The sequence below is a fragment of the Aegilops tauschii genome, chromosome 7 (assembly GCF_002575655.3).
Source record: "Aegilops tauschii subsp. strangulata cultivar AL8/78 chromosome 7, Aet v6.0, whole genome shotgun sequence".
NCBI classification, from domain to species: Eukaryota; Viridiplantae; Streptophyta; class Magnoliopsida; order Poales; family Poaceae; genus Aegilops; species Aegilops tauschii.
Window position 1 is genome coordinate 270,344,779 of NC_053041.3, and position 8,751 is coordinate 270,353,529.

At 41.2% G+C, this 8,751-nt stretch overlaps 1 non-coding gene across 4 annotated transcripts; it reads right to left on the reverse strand.

Annotated features, from left to right (window-relative positions):
- Nucleotides 1-646: 646 nt before the first annotated feature.
- LOC109742809 (uncharacterized) lies at nucleotides 647-5,700 on the reverse strand. Of its 4 annotated transcripts, none has more exons than XR_012188513.1 (9): nucleotides 5,402-5,700; nucleotides 5,202-5,316; nucleotides 4,293-4,396; nucleotides 4,035-4,193; nucleotides 2,956-2,979; nucleotides 2,308-2,395; nucleotides 1,846-1,933; nucleotides 1,510-1,609; nucleotides 647-899 (listed from the first exon to the last, which is right to left on the reverse strand). It is a non-coding gene; the product is annotated as an uncharacterized protein (transcript). The 4 variants fall into 4 exon arrangements; XR_012188511.1 differs by having other exon boundaries at nucleotides 2,896-2,979; XR_012188514.1 differs by having other exon boundaries at nucleotides 2,892-2,979.
- Between the last annotated feature and the right edge of the window lie 3,051 nt (nucleotides 5,701-8,751).

Consider the following 8,751-nt stretch of genomic DNA (forward strand, 5'->3'; position numbering starts at 1 on the left):
GGGCGCGCCTGCTCCCCCTGGGCACGCCCCCCCTGCCTCGTGGCCCCCCTGGAGCTCCACCGACCTCAACCACTACAAGAAATATGTCAACTTGCGACCCTCACTATTGGTCACTGAAAGGTCATTGATTTTCATTTGCGACCTTTTTTGACCTTTTTTGACCAAAAACAGATGGTCAAAAGCTGCCAGTCGTAAACTGAAATTAACGACCTTCTCTGTGAGAAGATCGTGGAATTCCACGACCAAAACAAAAGGTCGTTGATTCTATGACCTTCTGTTTTGGTCGCTAGCTCTCTGCCCAGGCCACGTTGGATCCGACGTGGCAATCTGGCGTGGCAAAATTGCGACCAATTGAAAAGATCGTTGACAAGAATCAGTCCGGTCCAGTTCGGTGTTTTATATAGGCCGAGCCCACTAATTCCAACAAATTTATGTCTTTTTATGGTCAACTAAATGGGCCTTTTCTTTTTTAGGCCCTTTACTCTTGTAAATTTCTTTTTTTGTTGGCCTTTTCATTTTGTTTTTTGCTGGCCTTTTTTTATAACTTTATAGCAGAATTATTATTTTCGCTATTTAAAATAAAATAAACAATTCCACAACAACATCAGTTGGTTGTAGCCTTTTCAGGCGCAGTACTTTAAGCATAGAAAATTGGAAAACAGATATTTAACTCATATATTGTTGAGAAATATTCATAATTTTGCTGTCAAAGCAGCATGTACACACGAATACAATTCTGCTGTCAAAGCAGCATTTCAAACGTACATCTCATAACATCGTACATAAAGAACAGCAATAAAAAGTTTACAATATGCCATATGGCTCAGATCACACAACACATGACATCCAGGTTCAAATGATCCCAGCAACGAAAAAACTTCACCAGCACAGCATACTATCTGCACATTCAAAGAGAACAAACTATATGTCAAAAGAGAACTGAGCAGAAAATAGCCACTAAAAGAAAGCAGATAGTATACTCAGTAATTGCTATAGATTTGCTCACTGGATACACACACACTTTTTATATACTTTTGGAAGGAAGTGCAGATTCAAGTAAACTGCAGTTATATCAAGATTAAGATACCTGACTGTAAATAACAACAGGAAACAACAGCAGGAAAACCCAGATAGAAACTAATAAACCTAGATAGAAAAAACAAACTTGTACCCCTGATACAGACCAGTAATCAACCCAAACAATCAGTACATTCTAACATGTTAAGTGGCTACCATTCCAATCATATTTGTACCATGCCATAGTAAAAAAAATCAGTGACCTCACCGCTACAAATTAAACTGATGCTCTTCTACTACTAAACCATTCAAGCTAATGGTCAGGATCAACAATACTAATAACCTGTAGGTACAATGGTACAACAGCAAGCAAATAGTGCAATAATCCCACCACAGCGCCTGAAGAAAAACACTATCCTACTGCCACTCTCATCCATTCAACTGACAACATCTATTTCATGGAGGGAGGGAAGGGAATAGATAGGCTAGTACCAGTTAATGATGGCGTCAACAATGATATGGATGAGGTTGGCGTCGGTGAGCAGGGATCCACCTCCCGTCAGTTCCATCCACGTTCCGGTGAGGCATTTTCCTCATAACCAGGTTATATCACCACCAAAACAGAATAGAGTCAGCGAACAGTAAGAACCTCCTCACGGTCGACCAGAACAAGAACATAATAAATCTGGTCAAATGCATGACTTTTGTTCACCTCACATACACAATCAGGTACAAAGGATGAGAATAAGTGGGTGTTGTTTCTTAGACTGCACGGTCAACAACAACAGCAGATGTACTGTTTAGGTACAGAAGCATAGAGAAACATACAAAAACGATCTGGGCGTCTCTTGCAGCTGTCAAACCATTCTGAGTACTCCATTTGTATCTTCTTCTTTTCCTGCACTCCCAGCTGAATCTGAATGCAGCATATAAAAAGAACTAGTTCATTTCATCAGAATGAGATCTAACTGTTTGCCACTCGGTAGATAACCAAGGAGGCCTTGATATAAACAGGGGTACGTGTAAATATATGTGTTCACAGGCTTGAATACATCGCCAGGAACTGTAAGTACAGAACATGTAACATGGTGGCTACATAAACAGAACGAGATGTGGCATGCTTAAAAGTCCGAGCCCATGCTATGCCTATATATAATCAGGTGCGGCTTAAATATACGTGGGCACATACTGAAAGGAACAAGATAGCATGATGATATCCGATCAACTAGATTTGGGAGAAACCTGATCGAGCCAACACAAAAAAGAAATAGAGCAAGATTTGAGCTGTACCTGCAGAGTGTTACTTATGGTGGAACTGGCAGGAGACTTGCTCGGATTTAGTCAACACGAATTGTAAGTGTAAAGCAGATCATCTTGGCTGTTACACACGAAAAGAAAAGACAGTGTGTTTTTTAGACTGCACGGTCAACAACAACAACAAATGTACAGAATGTTTAGGTACACAAGCATGTGTAGCAAGCATTAAAAGTTCAATCTGTTTGGTAGAAGGCACCATTGATCTCGTTCTCACAGCCATACTTACACGCACACATGCAGTTTTAATTAATTAAATGGGCAGGCAACAAAGGCAATCACAAATCTAGGGGCAGGAGGTAGTGAGAGCAACTCAAGATATACACTACTAGAGGGATCGTCAAGATGTAGGGGATGGAGGTGTCTCACTTGGTTTCAAAATAAGATGCATACAAAGACAACCACATAAATATAGTAGTGCATAGTACTGAGGAAACAGGGACATCTCTTTGCCAACATGTATAAATCGGAGCAGCAGTAGCAAGCAGAGGAAGATGAGAGGGAGATGGAGATGCTTATTAGCTGAGGCAGAAACAGAAGCATTTGAGGAGGAAAGCTACGTGCATGTGCACTTGCGAGGACACATATTCTAGGTCGTCCACCACACTAGCCACCATCACGTACCCGTCGCCATCAGCAACGTTGCTCCTGCAGCATCAACAGATAACCATTTATAAATTAAACGGACCAGCTACACGTACAAGGTTATACTAAGCATGTAAGTACAGTCCAGCTACATGTACAAGGTTATACTAAGCATGTAAGTACAGTCCAGCTACACGTACAAGGTTATACTAAGCATGTAAGTACAGTCCAGCTATAAAATGGATGGCAAAGTGTGGCTGTTGTTGTTGCTACTTTAGCCAACTGAGCTAATTAATCTCATCAACCTAATACACTTCAAATATTGAGTACGGCAGCAACATCTACTTGTTACTGGAGTTCTAGTTCAAGATGGCCAGAGGCCACTTGGCACCATGGAACCTGCACAATTTCCACCATATATATGAATGAGTTAGAAAGAAAACTAGAGTTGAACTACCCAGCCTCATACATACATACATACAGGAGCAAAATTTGATTACACAAGAAGGTAGCTGGAGTGGTGGTGGACGAAATGAAAATCGACGGCCACGGCTCAGCGAGGAGAGGAGCTCAACATTGAAGTTTCACAAAACAGGAATTTCATTAATTTGAGAGTGGGTTTTAGTAGCTCAAGCTTAGTTAAGTTAAGCACTTAGTACTAAACAGCAGCAACACTTGAACCGTAACATGTCCAGAAAGGAAACAAAACATGAGACAAGTATTGATAGCAAGTCCACGAAGGACATCCAATGGTTTCAGCCACATCCTAATAAACCTGCAGCATTCTTTAGCACCTAATTATCAGCAACAAATCAATGGCCAGATGAGCACCACCACAACAAATTGACACTAACACTTCGCCCAAGCAAGGAATCAGCTCACACACGCAAGATGATGATTGCATACATACAAATCATGTGCTGGCAGAAAAAAATCCAAGCAGGAGCTCATCTTCTCTCTCTGTTTGGTAACTAACAACCTAAATAAAATAAAATAAAAACATGACTTGTTCATACAGATCCCTCTAAAATTCCTTGGCACAAGTGCATCACATATTCATCAACTTAGCAGCAGAAGTAGTGAGCACAGGAAGAGGGGGAGGGAGATGGAGGAGCTACCTGCCGCGGTCGCAATGGAAGCAGAGGAGCAGACCCCTCTTGCCCCTCCCCCTCAAGCACGACAGGGCTGCCGGCTGGGTGCGCCCCTACTCCTCCGCCTCCTCGAGCAGGAGACCCCCTTCCCCTGATGCTGCTTGGCGTGCCGCATCACTAGTCACCCTGCACACAGCAAGTTTCAGATGTTCAGAACAGATCAACATGTTGAGCAGTTACGAAATCACGAGAAAGAAGTGGGAGGGTGGATCACGATGGTCTCACCTCGTTACCGTCGTCCTCATCCAACCCCGGCGACCAAGTACACATCCAAGCCAGTTCACGAATCCATGGGTGCTAGCTTGCCTACCAGCTCCAGCATTGTGCCCCTGGATGCCACAAAAACAACCTGACTTATAAGCATAGATAGAGAAGACCAAAAGCGAAACAACACACTAATGCTACAGTGCCTCAAGAGTATAATTTTAATATAGCCAGCAACACTTAAAGAAATAATATCTTAGATGATTCCATACAAAGTAGAATAGTTGTACTTGGCAATGCACACTAGCTAACAGAATGTCCACAATAAATATTTTGGCTAAACTACTTTCCTTGACAGCTTTACAAATTACAACAATGATTCATCTCACTATTTCTAGAGGTTGTAAGGAATCAACCCAACCCCTGTTGCGTGGAACTGAACCCCGAGCTCCTTCCTTATTTAACAACCTGAAGTATGCATGCTGCAGATTTGTACAATTTCTAGATTAAACGAACTCCTTGTGTACCTTAACGGATTAATTAACAGTCCATTCATGTGCTGATTACCTAGACTACAGTGCAAGCAACTTGTGCAAAGGGCATAAGTGAGCAACTCTTTGCCCTTCACCATACAGAAACTTGGGCCTAACGAGATATTGATTTTATTGAATCCACGATCGGCTTATGTGGAAACCAACCCGTCCACAGCTAACGCGGGATATTCCTAGGTAAGTGTTGATCGAAATGTTGGCACCAAGGTAAGGCACTCAATTAAACATGCGAGGCCACGAATCTGGCACGGGCAGACCCGGAACAACACCAACGGCGGGAGGTGCGGCGCCGCAAGGAATCAAAGCAGCGTCGTTGACTCGCTGGAGTGGCCGTGAAGGACGGGGCGGAGTGGGAAAGGGGGGTCGAGAGAATACGTACAGCTCTCGGGGTCGTCGGTGCAGCCGAAGATCCCGTTGGACCACGGCTCGTCGGCGGGCGGCTCGTAGCTCTCCGGGAGGACCTGGCTGCACTCGCCGCACCTCCGGCCCTCGAGCTGCAGCAGATCGGATCGGGCAATGGGGTGAGACGACAGGAGCGGCGCGGGGCATGGGCGAGAAGTGGCGGGGGAAGGGACGCACCTGGGGGACGTGGACGGGCTGGTTGAGCTCGCCGGGGCGGATGTCCTCGCCGGGGGCGTCCTGGTCCTTGGTGAGCTTGACGTAGCGGGACGGGTGGCCCTCCTCCGCGAGAGGGGAAGGTCGCCGGCGAGGCTGAGGCGGGCGGCTCGCTGGATCTGGAAGGGGCGGGGGCGGGGGCGGAGGGGCCAGGGTGCGGCGGCGGGTAGGATCGATGGGAGAGGACGAGGGCGAGGCGATGGGGAAGTGGGAGTTAGGGTTTGGGGGTAGTTGGGCTGCGGTTGGCTGAGAGGGCTGCCGTTGGATCTGCAAGAATCCGACGGTGTTTGATCATCATCCGCGTGATACGCTTATGGACCAATCAAAACACAGCAAACAATTTAAAGACCTCGTGACTAATAAATTGGTCGTAATCAATTAAAGATAGTTTTTCATGAAAAAATCATTTTCCATTTTTCAGTGTTTAAAATGAGTTTTTTTGTAAAAGACCTATCAAATATTTATTTAAATGATATCATATTTTGCGCAAGTTTACATGTTGGATTGGCAAACAATATTGACAAAGGGAGTTTTCATTTTCTTTAGCCAAAAAATCAATTTTCTATTTTCCGAGTGCCCAAAATAATTTTTTTGTGAAGGACCTACCATATATTTATAGTAAAATTGGACCAAATCAATTTTATAAAATATTGTGTCATATTTAATGCACAACTGACCAAATGGTTCAGTGTCAAAAGCCTTGATCCACCTCTGGTGAAAAAGACAAATTTCCGCCGATTTAAGAGGAAGCGGGTCAAACTTGAACTGTAGATGCCTCATAGTTTGCTCTTTATTTTTTCCAAAAATTATTTCTAGGTACATAAGTATCTATTTAATCAGAGAAACATCAAAAAATTTCCAAGATTCAACAACTAGCTAGGAACGGTCATGCCCGCCATTTTGACCGCATTTTGAAACGGTCATAAAAAATTCAAAAAAAATCAAAAAATTGGAAAACCTTCGCATTGTGTCATTATATGTGACCAAGTTACCAGGAAAAATAATAAACTTGTAATACGGCAATTATTTTTAAAAAGTGTTCTCATAAATGAGCTATCATCTCTGAAGATTCATGGCTTTCAAGTCAAATGATCAATCTTATGGCCACATTTATGGCATAGTCTGTTCAAATGATCTCATATTGTGCACAAGGGTGCATCTTGGAATTCCTAACAATGTTGCCTAAGGGAGTTTTCATTTTCTTTGCACGGAAAATTCATTTTCCATTTTTCGAGTGCCCGAAATGAGGTTTTTTTGTGAAGGAACTACCAAACAATTGTTGCAAAAATGGACCAAATAAATTTTATAAAATACTATGCCATGTTTAATGCACAATTGACACAATGGTTGGGTGTCAAAAGTCTTGATCCACCTCTGGTGAAAAAGACAAATTTCCGCCGATTTAGGAGGAAGCGAGTCAAATTTGAACTGTAGCTGCCTCATAGTTTACTCTTTATTTTTTCCAAAAATTATTTCTAGGTACATAAGTATCTATTTAATCAGAGAAACATCAAAAAAATTCCAAGATTCAACAACTAGCTAGGAACGGTCATGCCCGCCGTTTTGACCGCATTTTGAAACGGTCATAAAAAATTCAAAAATAAATCAAAAATCGGAAAACCTTCGCATTGTGTCATTATATGTGACCAAGTTACCATGAAACATAATAAACTTGTAATACGGCAATTATTTTTAAAAAAGTGTTCTCAGAAATGAGCTATCATCTCTGAAGATTCATGGCTTTCAAGTCAAATGATCAATCTTATGGCCACATTCATGGCATAGTTTGTTCAAATGATCTCATATTGTGCACAAGGGTGCATCTTGGAATTCCTAACAATGTTTCCTAAGGGAGTTTTCATTTTCTTTGCATGGAAAATTCATTTTCCATTTTTCGAGTGCCCGAAATGAGGTTTTTTTTGTGAAGGAACTACCAAATAATTGTTGCAAAAATGGACCAAATCAATTTTATAAAATACTATGAAATGTTTAATGCACAATTGACACAATGGTTGGGTGTCAAAAGCCTTGATCCACCTCTGGTGAAAAAGATAAATTTTCGCCGATTTAGGAGGAAGCGGGTCAAATTTGAACTGTAGCTGCCTCATAGTTTGCTCTTTATTTTTTCCAAAAATTATTTCTAGGTACATAAGTATCTATTTAATCAGAGAAACATCAAAAAAATTCCAAGATTCAACAACTAGCTAGGAACGGTCATGCCCGCCATTTTGACCGCATTTTGAAACGGTCATAAAAATTCAAAAAAATTCAAAAAATTGGAAAACCTTCGCATTGTGTCATTATATGTGACCAAGTTACCAGGAAAAATAATAAACTTGTAATACGGCAATTATTTTTAAAAAGTGTTCTCATAAATGAGCTATCATCTCTGAAGATTCATGGCTTTCAAGTCAAATGATCAATCTTATGGCCACATTTATGGCATAGTCTGTTCAAATGATCTCATATTGTGCACAAGGGTGCATCTTGGAATTCCTAACAATGTTGCCTAAGGGAGTTTTCATTTTCTTTGCACGGAAAATTCATTTTCCATTTTTCGAGTGCCCGAAATGAGGTTTTTTTGTGAAGGAACTACCAAACAATTGTTGCAAAAATGGACTAAATAAATTTTATAAAATACTATGCCATGTTTATGCACAATTGACACAATGGTTGGGTGTCAAAAGCCTTGATCCACCTCTGGTGAAAAAGACAAATTTCCGCCGATTTAGGAGGAAGCGGGTCAAATTTGAACTGTAGCTGCCTCATAGTTTGCTATTTATTTTTTCCAAAAATCATTTCTAGGTACATAAGTATCTATTTAATCATAGAAACATCAAAAAAATTCCAAGATTCAACCACTATCTAGGAACGGTCAAGCCCGCCGTTTTGATCGCATTTTGAAACGGGCATAAAAAAATCAAAAAAATCAAAAAATTGGAAAACCTTCGCATTGTGTCATCATATGTGACCAAGTTTCCAGGAAAAGTAATAAACTTGTAATACGACAATTATTTTAAAAAAGAGTTCTCAGAAATGAGCATCATGCGTGAAGATTCATGGCTTTCAAGCCAAATGATCAATCTTATGGTTACATTCATGGCATAGTTTGTTCAAATGATCTCATATTGTGCAAAAGGGTGCATCTTGGAATTCCAAACGATGTTGCCTAAGGGAGTTTTCATTTTCTTTGCACGGAAAATTCATTTTCCATTTTCTGAGTGCCCGAAATGAGTTTTTTTTGTGAAGGACCTACCATATATTTGTTGCAAAATTGGGCCAAATCAATTTTCTAAAATACTAGGCCATATTTA